We start from the raw sequence: 16,576 nt of genomic DNA on the forward strand, positions 1-16,576 counted from the left end.
AAAACAGCAGGTGGCCATTTTGTTTACCTGGTGGTCATTTTGAAACCGCCGATTAGCTGTGTGAAAAAGGGGGCTTTGCGATGATCGCTTCCCTGCGATCATCGCAAAGCGAAAATACCCCATAGGGAACATCGCAAAGCGATCGCTTTTGCAATCGCAAAAAGTCCATCGCAAAGCAATTTCATCACTAAACGGAGCGATCACTATGCGAGGCACCACTGTATTGCCTGACTAGTGAATCTAGCTACATTTACAACCATTTTGCAATGTAAAGACCAGAAATGTTTGTTAAGGGGGAGTCTGCTCAATCAAGGCGTGTCAGGATGGGTGAAGGGGCGCATTCATCCATCTTGCTTGCCTGTCTTTGCAGCCTCTTGCCTCGGCTGCCTGCAGCATTTTCCTTGCCATGCATTTATATGGTTTCTCCCGTGTGAGTTCTTTGATTTGAACTAAGGTTAGCTTCCCGACTGAAACTCTTTCCATCTTCCATGCATCTATATGATATTTCTCTAGTGTGAGTTCTTTGATGGGAACTTAGATGACTCCGACTGAAGCTCTTTCCACATTCCAGGCATTTATATGGTGTCTCTCCTGTGTGTGTTCTTCATTGTGAAGAAACAACATTACAACATTTTCATTTACCAATAGCTTTCAACTTTATATATTTCAACATTATCAACTTCCACAGATTATTTATTTATTTATTTATTTATTTATTTTATTTATATCCTGCCTACCTAGTCAATTAAGACCACTTCTAGATTAGAAGAAAACAGTTACTCTTTTCATGTTTAATATTATTGTAGATCTTTCCACATTCCATGCAGCTTATAAGGTGAATTCTGCTAATGAAGAGCTTCTGGTTTCTCTCCTATATGAGTTCTTTGATGTGAACTAAGGTGACTGCTCTGAATGAAGCTCTTTCCACACTCCATGCATTTATAAGGTTTCTCTCCAGTGTGTGTTCGTTCATGTACACTAAGTTCAGTGCTCCGAATGAAGCTCTTTCCACATTCCATGCATTTATAAGGTCTCTCTCCAGTGTGAGTTCTTTGATGTACACGTAGGCTCCTTCTGTGACTGAAGCTTTTCCCACATTCCAGGCATTCACATGGTTTCTCCCCTGTGTGAGTTCTTTGATGTGAACTTAGGGTATATTTGTGCCTGAAGCTCTTCCCACATTCCATGCATTCATATGGTTTCTCCCCTGTGTGCAATCTTTGATGATTACTGAAGTGACTGCTGTAACTAAAGCTTTTTCCACATTCCATGCATTGATATGGTTTCTCCCGTGTGAGTTCTTTGATGTGAACTTAGGTTATACTTGTGCCTGAAGCTCTTCCCACATTCCATGCATTGATATGGTTTCTCCCCTGTGTGGATTCTTTGATGTTTACTGAGATAAGTGCTGTATCTAAAGCTTTTTCCACATTCCATGCATTGATATGGTTTCTCCCCTGTGTGGATTCTGTGATGACTACTGAGATGAGTGCTGTATCTAAAGCTTTTTCCACATTCCATGCATTGATATGGTTTCTCCCCTGTGTGGATTCTTTGATGACTACTGAGATGAGAGCTGTATCTAAAGCTTTTTCCACATTCCATGCATTGATATGGTTTCTCCCCTGTGTGGATTCTTTGATGACTACTGAGATGAGCGCTGTATCTAAAGCTTTTTCCACATTCCATGCATTGATATGGTTTCTCACCTGTGTGAGTTCTTTGATGTCTTCTGAGTCGACTGCTATCACCAAAGCTCTTTCCACATTCCATGCACTGGTATGTTTTCTGCTTTGTGTGAGTTTTCTGATGTGAACTAAGACTACTGCTGTGACTGAAGCTCTTTCCACATTCCATGCACTGATATGGTTTCTCCCCTGTGTGAATTTTCTGATGTGAACTAAGATTACTGCACTGGCTGAAACTCTTTCCACATTCCATTCACTGATATGGTTTCTCCCCTGTGTGAATTTTCTGATGTGAACTAAGATTACTGCGCTGGCTGAAACTCTTTCCACATTCCATGCATTGATATGGTTTTTCTCCACTGTGAGTTCTTTGATGGGAACAGAGGTGTCCCCTCTGACTGAAGCTCTTCCCACATTCCAGGCATTTATATGGTTTCTCCCCTGTGTGAATTCTCTGATGGGCATTTAGGGTACTGCTGTGCCTGAAACTCTTTCCACATTCCAGGCATTTATATGATTTCTCCCCTGTATGAATTCGTTGATGTAAACTTAGCCTATCACTCCGTTTAAAGCCCAGTCCCCATTCCATGCAATCATACAGTTTTTCCCTGGTATGAGTTTTCTGATGTACAATTAGGGTACTTCTGTGCCTGAAACACTTTCCACATTCCAGGCATTTATATGGCTTCTCTCCTGTGTGAATTCTTTGATGGGAACTAAGTTGATCTCCCCAACCGAAGCTCTTCCAGCATTCCAGGCATTCATATGGTTTCTCCCCTGTGTGAGTTCTTTGATGTTTACTTAGATACATTTGGATTGTCAAGATTTATAAACATCAGCTGGAGATTTCTTTTTCTTTGTTATTTATTTATTTATTTATTTAATTTATATCCCGCCTATCTTGTCCACATTCGTTTTGCCTTTTTCCTCCTTATCGGTATCAATTTTTCTCCTTTCCTTCTTCTCAATAATTTCTTATCAGTAACAGAAAGGGTGGTTCCACTGACTTCTGGTTGTCCAGTTTGTGACCTGATGGAGGGAAAAAAGAGAAAAAGGAGTAAAACACCAAAGGCCATCTGATTGGGGATTAAGCAAGGTATTTTTAATTAATTTTTATTGATCATGGGGAAAGGACCCAATAGACCATTGACAGGGAACCTATGCCTCGCATACCACAGCTGGCATTCAGAGCCCTCTCTGTGGGCATGTGAGCTAAAAGTCACCATCAATAAATACTTATCTGTCCACCAATTCCAGATTTTGACACTCCCCCCTATTTATTTATTTTATTTATACCCCATCTATCTGGTTGATATGACCACTCTAGGCACCCCCTACTGGTGCAGTGGTCCAGTGGAGTGGTGCAATGGCACCATTACCAGTCTAAAGCAAAAGGCAAAGCGTGGTGCTTATATACCGCCCCATAGTGCTTCAAGCACTCTCTGGGCGGTTTACAAGTTAATTATGCAAGCTACACATTTTACCAACCTGGGAAGGATAGAAGGCTGAGTCAACCTTGAGCCAGCTACCTGGGTCCGAACCCCAGGTCGTGAGCACAGTTTTGGCTGCAGAACAGAGGTTTAACCACTGCACTATGAGTCTAGCCCAATGGGGGATTGGAGGACCAGTAAGTATTTCTCTGTTAATACCACCCCTAGGAGGAAAAAGACCATAAAGAAGGCTGATTGCTGAAGATGCTTTTGAATTGTGATGCTGGAGGAGACTCTTGAGAGTCCCCTGGACTGCAAGGAGAACAATCCTATCCATTCTGAAGGAAATCAACCTTGAGTGTTCACTGGAAGGACAGATCTTGAAGCTGAGGCTCCAATACTTTGGCCATCTCATGAGAAGAGAAATCTTGGGAAAGACCTTGATGTTGGGAAAGTGGGAAGGCAAGAAGAGAAGGTGAAGACAGAGGATGAGATGGTGGGACAGTGTCATTGAAACTACCAACATGAATTTGACCCAACTCCAGGAGGCAGTGGAACACAGGAGGGCCTGGTGTGCTCTGGTCCATGGGGTTACGAAGTGTTAGACATGACTTAACAACTAAACAACAACAGAGGGGAAGCATTTAACCCTTGCAGAGCAAGGGAAGTTGTTTTTTCTAAACTAAAACCTCAGCATTCAGGTTTAATTGCAGTGTTGGCACTTTGAAATAAATAAGTTGGTTTTGTGTTGCAGTTCGGTCACTCAGGCTCAAAAATGTCCGCCATCACTGCGATAGATGCACTAAGGTCAGCTGAAAAGGAAAGGATCCTTCTTGCTTAATTCCATTTCATTTGTGTGTAGAGACAGAAAAGGAGGGTCAGGATCATAAAACTGTGTATGTGAAAATCATAAAATGTCTTTATATATTTAAAATAAAATGCAACACTCAGAAGACTCTGAAAGGCTTTCATGGCCGGGCTCTAATGGTTGCTCTGGGATTTTTGGGCTGTTAGGCTTTCTGGGGTTTCACCAGTCTCTGTGACTGGCATCTTCAGTTTCACTTTTCTGAGAACACAGATAAAGTTCTAGTTCCTGTCCTCTGAAGATGCAGAGCACAGACTGCAGAAACATTAGGAAGAAAAACCTCCAGGACATGGTCAAAGAGCCCCCAAAACCCACAACAACCACTCAGAAAGTTCTTCAGAATTGTTTTGCTTTTGAGATAAAAATCGCAATCCAGTTAGGGAGGTGAGACCTTCGGATCGGAGCTTAGAATGTGTTTTGAATACTCAGCATATGAAATGTATGTCTTCTGATTTGCAAGGAGAGAGTGAATGTGAGACAGAGATAATATACATTTCGGTCTGTCAAAAAGGTTCAGAGAGTGGGGACGTTGCACAACAGTGATCCTCAAGCTTTTCCCAACCGTGGACTGGTTGAGGTGTGTGTGGCATGTTCACGGGGGCATGGCACGCTCATGGGGGGTGTTTGCGGGGAGTTCGTTTAAGGTCCACTATGGCTAAAGTATTAGGTAGATAACTGGTTCAAGTGTTTTCCAGACTAGGCTTCCCTAAATAAGTTTTCACGGATCAAGGAACTAACTTTATGAGTCAGACCTTCCGAGCAAAATGGTGGCTCTTAGAAGTTAAGCGAGTATATGCAGCTGTATATCACCCCCAGACTAATGGGCTGGGGGAGAGATTTAACAAAACTATGAAAGGGATGTTGAGGAAGCTAGTGTTAGAGAAACCCAAAAGATGGCATTTTATAGTAGCAACAATGATGTTTGTTATTAGAGAGATACCTCAGGCCTCTATGGGATTTTCACCTTTTGAGATTATGTACGGGTGGAACCCTAGGAGAGTATTAAATTTAGTAAAGGAAAAATGTGAGATTGGGAAGGCTGAAGCTTAAATAGTGGTTCAACAAGTGATAGAACTGAGAGATCATCTGAGTAAAGTAGCAGAAATGGCCAAGTAACAGGTATTTTCCATGTGAATTTGTTAAAAGAATGGAAAGAGAGAAGACTTGGGGCCTGAGGCATTAATTTGCAAGCGGACACCAGAGTAGATTTGCTTAGGAGAAGGGTTAAATACAGAACAAGTTAATCAGATGAGAGATTTAAAGAAAAGATTTAAGGATGTTTTTTCCAACAAACCTGGGTTAACATCTGTAGTGAAACATCAGATTAACACCCCACCTCAAGTAGTAGATAGAACTGAAGGACGTAATTGGCCTCATCACCTCAAAGAGACTATCAATAAGGAGGTGGAAGAAATGTTGAAATTAGGGGTGATAGAACCATCATTTAGTCCATGGAGGAGTTATCTCATAGTGTTCTTGAAACCAGATAGAACTGTGAGATTATGAATAGACTTCAGAAAAGTGAATGAAGTATTTACATTTGATGCCCAAGTGTGTGGGCCACTCTGAAGCCTCTGCCAACTCAGGCCTCCAGGAGTGCTCACTACTTTTCTTCAACTGCTGCCACCAAAGATTATTTAATATTCAAAAAGGACAAGTGTTTCTTCCAAACAAAACTTGTTTATTGATTTCACAAAATAAGTAAATCACAGGTAAATAATCAAGTTGTAAATCACGGTTTCTCATTCACTATAGCACACACAGACTTTTCCCTCACTGACTATTTGGCTCACAGGGCTACTAACATGTTAATCACTAACTCTCAGTCTCTCAATCTATCAATCTCCTCCCTCACACATCACATACCCCTATATATGTTCCAGCTCCTCCCCCTTCTGTACCACCTTCCGTCCCCTCATTGGCTGATGTTCCACTGCCCAGCTGTGACGGACAGGTGAGAGCAGGGCTGTATGTTACACCAAGGTAAAAGATTTACTAGAAAAGTTAGGGAATGCAAAATTCCTATCATTAGTACATCTGATGAAGGAGCTTTGTCATGGTGAAGCTAGCAGCTCTTGGGAATAGCTCCTGGGAGAAGCTAGAACAGATTCGGTCGGGGATTCCCCTAGAAAGGAGGATTTGAGGGGAGGTCAGGAGAGACCTTTCTGTAGCAGTTTTGTGAGCCGCAGAAGTTAGAAGATTGGGCAGCAACTCGATTTTTCTTTCTTCTGGAAATTCACATAAGCACGACCAAAGACGGGCGCCATTTTTGGCAACCAGCCAGGACAGCTCCGTTCACTGAGCATAAGAGAACAAGAAGCACAGAGAAAATATACAATAACAAGTAAGTGGAAGCCCTTGCTCTATGAAAAACCCCATTAAAATGAAGAGCAAGTGAGTGTGGAAATTTATGACCGAAAAGAGATAAGGAGCGACGTATTTAGCATGTTGGCTTGCATTGCAAATGTGAAAGGAAAATAGTTCTGTCTTCAGCAAGCTGTCCAAGGTCAAACTGATTCAAGGGAACAGAAATAGCTTATGTTTTTATAAAAGGAAAATTCCCGGAGAATCAGCACTGGACAGGCTTTGAGAGATTAAAACTTGGTGTAAGCTGTTCACTTTGGACCTTTTTCTCCCTCTGGACATATATTCTTACACTGTGTGGGACTCTGATCTTTTGTGGATAGTACACTTTGCGGGACTCTGACTGGGAAACTGAGTTGGACCCCCCTTTCTGGGGAAAGAGAAATAAGCCTTTGGAGTAAAAAGAAAAAAAACCAGACTGTGAGTTGTGAACTGAGAGCCATACAGTTTGAACTGAACTTAGGACTTTAATAAATGTCATTCTGATAACACAGCCCTGCTGGGTGAAGGTAATAATAAACTTTGAGAACAGGAAAGAAGAAACAGATGGTCTGGAGGCTGGCGGTGAGAGAAGGGATTAAACAAAACATCTGAGAAACTCATGTTTTAATTTTTTTTCCTGTATGAGTTTGCCTGCTATTTTTTGATAATACTGTAATAGTTATAATTTAACACATTGGACTTGAGGTGGATTTATATGTCATGTATATTTGGGCAAAAGGGAGAGGGAGCTCCAAGTGAGGGACTGATTTGTTGATAAAACAGTGGAGACTGAAGAGTGTATAGATCAGATAATTCTGGAAAGATGGAACTGCTCCCCAAGAAAACTAGAGATCAACGACCAGAGTGGTGGGTTTTTTTTCCAAATGTCTGTGTTGACACAATTTAAGCAGGTAAATTACTTTCTGGATCAGATGGCAGATTTAATTAAAGATTTCAAGGAAGAGAGAATAGTAGAGGTTAAATCACAGCCAAAAGAAATGCCAGAACCGTATGTACTGAAAGCAGTAACAGATAATATAAAGGGGATGAAGTGTCACCCAGCAGCGATAGCAGCTAGAAAAACTGAGGTTAAAAATCGTACTATTGATTTAGTTGTTGTCCCCCCTTACAAAGCACGGAAGAAAACAGAGTCACAGAAACAAAGAAGCGTATGGAGAAAATGGGAGAAGTGAGCGGAATTTATATTATTTCAGGCCTGTCGAGTGTATTTTTAAGACAAAAGGAGGAGAAAAGAGGGGATGTATCTTACAACTGGTCTTGGTGTTCTGATGGTGTTGGAATAACTTAGATCTAAGCTATGTTATAATTGCTAGTTGAAAGCCAAGGTGGTAAATTAATAGACAAATAGTTAAAAAAAGAGAAGAATCAGAAAGATGAGCTTTTATGGGAGATCTCTACACTCCCCTTTGAGATGTTCTGTAAACATGACAGTGGTCTCTATTTAAATACTTTTGATGTTTGATTTAAGTTGAAACATCGTGGTGCAGAGTTTTACCGTATATGCCGGCGTACAAGATGGGTTTTGGGCCCCCCAAAACATGCCTCCAATTGGGGGGCCCGTCTTGTATGCTGGGTGCCAGGAAGGAGGAGCTGCCGCCGCCGCCGCCGCGAGAGTGATGCGGGGCCGCGCTGGCCAGGAGGAAGGGATGGAGGGACGGAAGCGGCGCACGTTCGCCCGCCCGCCACCCGTGTTTCCCCTCTTCCTCCTCCTCTTCCTTCTGCAACCTGGGAGGAGCGCAGGCGGGCAGGCAGGCAGGTGGAGGGAGGGAGGCGGCGCTCGCTCGCTCGCAAACACCCCCCCACTTTCCTCTTCCTCCTCCTCTGCTTTCCCTCTTCCTCCTCCTCCTTGAGGCAGGCAGGCAGAGGGAGGGAAGCGGCACCCCCTCCTCCTGCCGCTGCCCCCCCAAGCCTCTTCCCGGCACCGCATTTTTTGGGGGGGTCGTCTTATACGGCCCATCGCCCAGTACGGTGGCATATACAGTAGCTCTCTTTAGAACATGAACCTTCAAAGAGTCGGGTTCCCTTGGGCATGCAATGTCAGCTGGACCAGAGAGATGTGTGTCGACTCCGCTTCCTGTTGAGATAGCCCTTAGTCAGGAAAATGCCCCCATTTGGAGTTACATCCTTAACACCATATTTGTGTAGCACATTCCGAATGACGGTTATATGCCTTTGCATTTAAAAATGTTTCATACAAAAATATTACAGAATATTGTATGAGCTCATACTCCTCATTTTTACCACACAGGATTACAGAATTATTAATGATTTGTCATGACAGGGGTGAGCAATTAATTTCTATAGGGGGCCACACGAAAAATCAGAACTGTGTTCGCGGGCTGAGCCAATTATACTTAAAAATAAAACGAAAGAGTGATGTTATGATTGTTTTTATTTTCAACTTGTTAATCTTCGCAAATACCAAAGATTTTTTTTTTTTTTTTGCAGTACGTTAAAAATAAGCAACTGATCAACTTTAGACAAAAAGCTATAAATGGTTTTGATGTTCAGCTTGATCAGTGAGAGAAATCCAGTCTGTCTTGGGCTTGAACAAGTGCTTGAACACCGGACTGGAGCGACGACCGGCAGGCCGGACAGGAGTGGCTCGCGGGCCGTATGTGGCCCTCGGGACGCACTTTGCCTGGGTCCGTGTTATGAGAACAAACAGCTCTACTCTCTGGTTCCATCTATTGGCCAGTCCTAATAATACACTCTAGGAAGGTGTACAGTATTTATGATTTTTTTCTTACTTTTTTTTTCCAAGCAGTGAAGCTGCACGTTCTGATCCCATAGATACGGCAGTCCTCCTGTACTGGGGGCGGTGGCCAGTGAGAAAAGGGAGCCCAGAGTGAAAGAAGTTTGTGTACCACTGATCTAGTATGTTTCCATGATATATTCTCCTGAGTTTTACAAACTTTTATTTAAAAAATTGATTTTAAAAAGGTAAGTGAAAAGACCCGATGATTCCCTTCTCATTCCCTCATTTCCTCCCGTGACTGCAATGATCCCCTAAAGGTGACTGCAATGATCCCCTGAAACTGTCCCCCACCTTCCACAAGAGAGACTCCCCTCCCGTCATGAAAGAAAAAAATGTATCTAAGAGAGTTTTGGGGTCTTGGTAGTGGAAGTATTGATTTGCACTGGGTTGCAAGGATGCATCTAGAAGAATTAAGATCCCAAACAGAGAGACGGTGGACTGGTGTGTTTATATTTTACGGCTTTTACTTTTATTAAGTTTACTTTTTATTCTTCGGTGTATAAAAGTTGTACTAGGAGAGATAATATATTTCTATCTAGTGATTTGTTATCTAGAATTTTTAAATCTGATGTACTTGTATTAAAGGTAATGGTGAATATGGATTTTAAAGTTGTATGTGATTATAAGGAAGTTAAAGGTGTGGGAAAGATACAAGTATTTGTCAACATAAATCTGCAGTAGAAAAAACAGAAAAATAATTGATGGAAATAGGGAGAATGAATTAAAGAGAAGGTTGCAAGCAAAGTTTAATTTGGGATCCAATGAAAGTCTGATAAGAGGTTTATTTATTTATTAGATTTATACACTGCCCATCTAGAATGTGTCTACTCTGGGCGGTTTACAGATATCATTAAAATAAACTAAAGCAAAATCCTGATTAATCATAGAGCCCAAGATGGGAAAAGAAGAAAAGAAGAAGAAAAAGAGAGAGAAAAGAAAAGGGGAGATGGGCTAGGTAATGGTTGTAGGGAAGGCCTGCCTCCTGTATAGCCATGTCTTCAAGTTAGTCATTAAAGGACCTAGTCATTTAAAAAGTCAAAAGAATAAAAGTATGAAAAAGTTGGAGGGTGAAATAAGGTTGGAGATGAATTCTATAAAGGATAGAAGTCTAAAAATTCTCTCAAATATATGGTTAGCTAGAGAAAAAGAATTGCAAGATACTGAAATGGAATCAAATTGATAAGAATTTGATGTACAGTGGTGCCTCGCTTAGCGATGTTAATCTGGGCATCAAAAATAGCTGCTAAGCGATTTCATCGCTAAGCGATATTAAAAAGCCCATAGAAACGCATTAAAACCTGATTAATGCGTTCCTATGGGCTAAAAACTAACCTTAAAATGAAGATCCTCCATAGGGGCAGCCATTTTCCGTGCCTCTAAAGTAAGGCAAAACAGCGGGCGGCCATTTTGAAACCTCCGATCAGCTGGCCAAAAATGGGGGCTTTCCAATGATCGCTTCCTTGCGATCATCGCAAAGCAAAATTTCCCCATAGGGACCATCGCAAAATGATCGCTCTTGGGATGGCAAAAAGTCCATCGCAAAGCGATTTCATCGCTATACGAAGCGATCGCTATGCGAGGCACCACTGTATGTGAAAAATTAGTCCTCTTCACATTTTAGCCATTGCAGTCGAACATTATGTCTCAGGTTTGGTCCCATCCTATGATGAACTAACCTAACCAAGCAAAACCTAGAAAAATTATGAAACTTTACCTAAACTTAAACTGCCCCGAGTAGACCTTTGGTCTAGATGGGCGGGATAGAAATCCAATTAACAAACAAACAAACTACTACATCAACCCAAAGAACACCATACCCCACATCAACATTTCTCCTTTTCTCTCAGGGCTCTAAAACCCCAACCACCCCTTGCTTCCATGTTCAGGGAGGGGGAGGAACCACCTGTTATCCCACACAGCTGGCCGCACAATCCCTCATGGCTCTACCCAATGTTAATTACACACCTCCATCTTATTTCCTCCAAAAGACTTAGACGGCAGGGGGGAAAACCCTAATTCTTTACCCTTCCTTTTTCCCCTGATTTTAACCATTACAGCCCCTTTAGTCATAACATTTAAAACTGAAAATTAATCCTGTACTACCAAACACTTCTTACCTAATTTGAACTTATTTCTTTTCATCTTAAGGTCAGTAGCGAGTTTGTCATTTAGCGCAATGTCCCATACTCCGTTATACCAATCTTCTAATTTAATATCATGTTTATCTTTCCAGTATCTAGCTATTAATAATCTAGCACTTGTCATAAAATTAGAAATCAATTCCTTTGAGCAATAATCAAGTTCTATCTTATCAAAAATTGATAGCAAGGCAATTTTAGAGTTAAATTTGATATCTTTTCCAAAGATATACCATATTTCCTTAAATATCAATTTCTGAATCAATTTACATTCCCATCACATATGGTAATATGTGCCAATTTCTTCATCACATTTCCAACAGGCCTTATAATACAGTGGTTGCCTCACATTACAAGCGCTGTTTTATGACGAAATCGCTTTACGTTGATGTTTTTGCAATCGCAAAAGGAATTTCGCTTTGCGATGATCAGTTCCCTGCTTCGGGAACCGATCATCGCAAAGCGATGATTTTACAACAGCTGATCGGCGGTTTCAAAATGGCCACCCGGTGAAAAACATGGCTCCCCGCTCCTTTCTGGGATGGATTCCTCGGTGAACAAGCAGCGAAAATGGCCGTGCTATTGAGGATCTTCGCTGGATGGTGAGTTTCAAGCCCATAGGAATGCATTAATCAGGTTTTAATGCGTTTCTATGGGCTTTTAAATATCGCATTATGATGTTTTTGTTCTACAACGATTTTGCTGGAATGAATTAACGTTGTAATGCGAGGCACCACTGTAATCGGAATTTATTATGTTGAATTTCACTGGAGTCACGTACCACCTTAAAATAATTTTTAAAAAAATTCTCCTTTTTTCTTCTTGCCGACATTAATCTTAAAACTCTTATCTTCCAAATTTTTATCTAATCCTCTGTTCCTATTTTTGTCTTTAAATCATAGTCCCAAATTGATTTCAGTCATTCTATTTCAATCTCATTTTCCTCCTGATCCAAAATTAGATTATAAATTCTATTTACTACTCTCTTCCTCAAAGCCTCCTGTACATCTTCATGTGATGGTAGAAATTGTTCGTACTTATTACATTCTCTACATTTGGCATTAGTTCTCAACCATTCATTAGTCCATCCATCCAATTGGATACAATTGGACCATGATAATTTATTAGTTTGAAGTTTAACTATAATCTGATCCTTCGATCTAATTTTAATAAACCAATCCTTCAATCCAGCAACTTTTTAATCCTTAAATAAATCAACAAAGCCCTTCAAATTTGCTGGGAAATTTTCTATTTCAGTCACTAATTTTAGTAGTGAAGTAAAGGGACAAAACTCCTTTTTATATCTTTTCCAGACATTTATCAAGTTTCTTAAAAAGGGGTTGTTCACTTGATTTATTATATTTCTTTTTCCTATATTAAACAAATAATTTTCAATATTCCCTTTCTGAGGCTTCCATATCCCACCAAATTAATCTTCCTTCAATATATATATAATATCTCCAATAAATCTTAGTTGATTGGCTATATAATTTTTTTAATATTAGGAATACCTAAACCACCATTTTTTAAAAAGTCTTATAGCAATATCTTTTATTTATTATTGTGTTTTATCTGGTTGTTTTAGTCTGCAGTGTCTCTTCTTTGATTCTGGTGTGGATGCTGTGTTTTGTGGTTCCAATATTTACCTGGCAACAACTGTAAGGTATCCGGTGTACTCCTGCAGTGGCGAGGGGGTCCCTTTTATCCTTTGCTGACCGTAACATTTGTTGTATTTTTGTGGTGGGCCTGAATACTGTTTGTAGGTTGTGTCTTAACTGCCTGATCCACTAGTATATGGACTCCTCCACTATTATCTGAACTTCTTGTTCTACCCACACAACACTCTTCCCCCTCCTTTTCTAAGACAACGGGGGGAATTGCCTTAGTCAGGCTTGTCCAAAGGGAAGCCCTCCCTATGGATCCGAGCCTAAGTTAGGCTTCTGGAACTGAAACCACGGTTCCAGCAGTCTAGCTTCTGTTTCGGTGGATGCAGGACTGGGAGCAATAAGAAAAACACTCTGTAAAGGTTCGGAGAGGGTAGCGTAGTAGATGTTCAAGCTGAGACCCAGGCAATCTGGATTTGAACCCTTACTGGCCAAGAGAATCTCATGGTGTGTATGTGGTTGTTGTTGGGAAGGGCAAAGAATACTTCATACACTCCTTCGACATATCACCTTACACTGGTGCCTCTGGAACAACTCTTTTACAAACCAAAAGTCTCCATAGGAAAGAACATTTCCTCGACAGTATCAGGAACCAGTTGGGGTCACCCAACCACGAACAGCAAGAACGACACCCTTGACTTGAGGCTACCCTGGAGGTGAAGACTCCCGCCTAGTTGGGTATAGTCCGGCCCATGGGGAAGAGGCAGAGCGAGCACTCCAGGAAAGCTGGGGAGTCATATCTGGAGGCCTGAAGTCCATCCCTCTTGATCAAGGGTGATGACCAAACAGACATGGCACCCACTCATGTAGAGACACAGCTGTTAAGAATGAAGGACTCAAGAGTATCTACCTTGAATTTGTATATATTCTTTGTTAGTCTTCTTCTTCTATCCACATTAAAATCTAGGAACAGTTTTTTTAAAAATCTGTGATTTTTAAAGGAGACAACAGAGAATGCGAGAACTATAATGACAGAGAAAAGAACTACACACCTCTTAGGGATGAATCAGAAATCAGGAAAGTCCAGATCCTGGTCACATGGACCACTGAGCTACATGGAAGTCACTCAGGAGGCTGAAGACTGAAGTTGACAGAAGCAAAGTGAACTGCAAAAATATCGGAATTGTGTTACTCACGTTGAGAGAAATAGGCAACATCACAATCATCTCACCATCCTCTCTGTCCCTCAGCATCTGTCATGGGTGTTCTGGTGGTGGCTCCTCCAAATGCTCTTGAAGTTACTGAGCAAAAATTAACTGACTTACTTACCTAAGCTTTGCAATGCCTTGCATCTTACTAACTGTACCTCTGATTTAAAAGAAAGAAATCTTCTTACCTGCCTTGCAAATGCTAGAGGGATTTTGAATTAGATTAGTCTCTTCTGGTCCGGAGAAAAACAAATCAGCTCCGTTTCACCCCCTCCTTTGGAGAGAGCTAGAGAAAGAAAGAAAAAAGGAATCAGTTGGGGGGGGGGTTTCTTGGATAAAGAATGTACAGCTTACAGTAAGTGCCTTTGTCTTTTCTTATAACTTGTGGGCTTTCATCTCTCTTAATCTCCTTCAGAAAGCAGAAAAGGGGGAATGGAAAGGCACCAAGGAAAGGAACACCAGGGAGGAAGGAAGGCAAGAGGAGAAGGGGCATTTCATGGATTCTGAGACATGAGCTTTATCAGGGAAGGGCTTAACAACTGGGAGCGAGACAACAACCACAGGCTCTGCTTCCGGTTTCCACAGGCAGGAAAAAGGAGAAGCAGACCAGGCGGCATTTCTCCCAACCGGAAAACCCTTCCAGGTGAGCCAGAAGGGTGTCTGGACAGCGTGTCGGACTTGGGAGACCTGGGTTCCGATCTTCGCTCAGGAGAGGAAGCTTCCTGGTGGGGTTGTCATTGGAGACCCCTCAGCATCTCCCTTCTCCCAAAAATCCCTCTTAGTGTCCCCAGAAGTCAGAAGCAACTTCACAACACAGACAAAGGTGATGCACAGAGAGCACACGATGGAAGGACCTGGATAAAAAGCACAGACTGTAAAAACCTCTTGATTCCCCAGCTGGGATCTGACCTGGGTACTACAAAACCCAGCACGTGGTCCATCCCACCGCTGCCACCATGTGACGAACACGGGTTCGAAAACACACGTGTACGCTTGGACAGAGAGCAATCAGGAGTTTGCACATGCTAAAATGAGCTGAAGAGTCCAATTCAGCCAGCCATGCTACAACACTCCTTCTCACAAATCCTCTGTTTGGACGGACGATGAATGGATCTGGTTTGCTTTTATCTCTGACAGATCGTCTGGAAAAATGCAACTGAATCGAGAGCCCCTTAAGATTTTGATCTGGCAACGGTGCCTGTGCAAGAAGACAATGTCGTCCAGGACACCTCCCAGAGGAGGGGCCTGTTTTGCTTGCCCCCTTCCCCTCCTTCTTCTTCCCCAAACCCCTTTCCCACTGCCTTGCCTCCCTCCCTCCCTCCCTCAGGCCCTGGCCCCCTCTTTCCTGCCCCCCTGCCAGGGCTCCTCTCCAACCAGGGAAACCGAAGCCCCCTCCAGTCGCCCCCCAGGCTTTGGCCAGAGGAGGAAAGGAAGGGCAGAGAGCCAGGCTGGTTTCCCTTCTCCTGCCCCCCCCTTTTTTGCACCCCTCCAGGCGGGCAGGATCCCTTCCTTCCTGGACACGCACTCAGACATTTCCCCCCCCCTGCGTGTCATTCAGGAAGGAAGGATGAGGAGGGGGAGGACTGAGAGGGAGAAGGATGATGGAAACCTCCCCCCCCCCCAATCCTTTATCCACTTGCAGGAGATGCGAAGATCAGCCTCACAAACACACATAGAAACATCCACAGGTACCTTGCTCTGGTGGGTCATTTGGGGGGGGGCAGAGTGTCTACCTGTCCCTACGGGTGGGATCTTGCCCCCCCCACATGTCTTAATCATCTTCAAATATCATCCCCCGGGGAGAGGGGGAAGAAGGCCTCCTTTGCAAGGGGGAAGATTTGCAATCGAGAAGGCAGGGAGGAGACCCCCTCCCCCTCTTTTTTTATCAGCCTTCCTTTTTTGACACACACACACACACACACAAACACACACACACACACCAATATTTCGCACCCCCCCCCATGGCTCACCTCCTGGCAGGTCCTGATGGCGGAAACTCCCGGAGGACCCCGCCTTTGCAAGCGCCCTCCCCCCCCCCGGAGACCATAGAGACGGGCAGTTCAGAGGCGCCCTCTCCCCGCTTCCGGTTCCTGTTTGCAGAAACGCCAAAGGGGAGGAGCTGCTCTACTTCTTTCCTAGCTCTAAGTTTCCCCTTCTCTCTTCCAAACAAGGGAAAAGGGGGGGGGGGAGGGAGGGGAAGGCCTGGTTTAGACTTCAAAGCCAAAATTAGGGCCAAAGGGCAAGAATTTCCTCCTTTCCTCTATCATCATCATCATCTTCTGTTCCCGGCTCTCAGCACCTCCTTCCCCCCCCCCCCCCGGCTCTTCATTAATTGAAACCGCTCTTTGGGGGGGGGGGTTGCGGAGAACACAGAGGAGTTCCCCTGCCCCTTCTTGCCCCCCCCCACACACCCGTCTCCTTTACAAGAGAATAGAGGGGGGGGAACCCAGAGCTACGAAGGAGGAGGAGGGAGGAGCGCCTCCCCTTGGGCGTTTCTCTAAACCGGAAGTGGCGGAGG

The 16,576-nt window shown here is 43.1% G+C and overlaps 1 pseudogene across 1 annotated transcript; it reads right to left on the reverse strand.

The window, feature by feature from the left end:
- Nucleotides 1–631: 631 nt before the first annotated feature.
- Nucleotides 632–16,536, reverse strand: LOC110070979 (uncharacterized; annotated as a pseudogene). The gene is made up of 3 exons (XR_013542517.1): nucleotides 16,029–16,536; nucleotides 14,251–14,344; nucleotides 632–2,717 (listed from the first exon to the last, which is right to left on the reverse strand). The product of XR_013542517.1 is annotated as an uncharacterized LOC110070979 (transcript).
- Nucleotides 16,537–16,576: the final 40 nt, after the last annotated feature.

Source organism: Pogona vitticeps, chromosome 2, assembly GCF_051106095.1.
Source record: "Pogona vitticeps strain Pit_001003342236 chromosome 2, PviZW2.1, whole genome shotgun sequence".
NCBI lineage: Eukaryota > Metazoa > Chordata > Lepidosauria > Squamata > Agamidae > Pogona > Pogona vitticeps.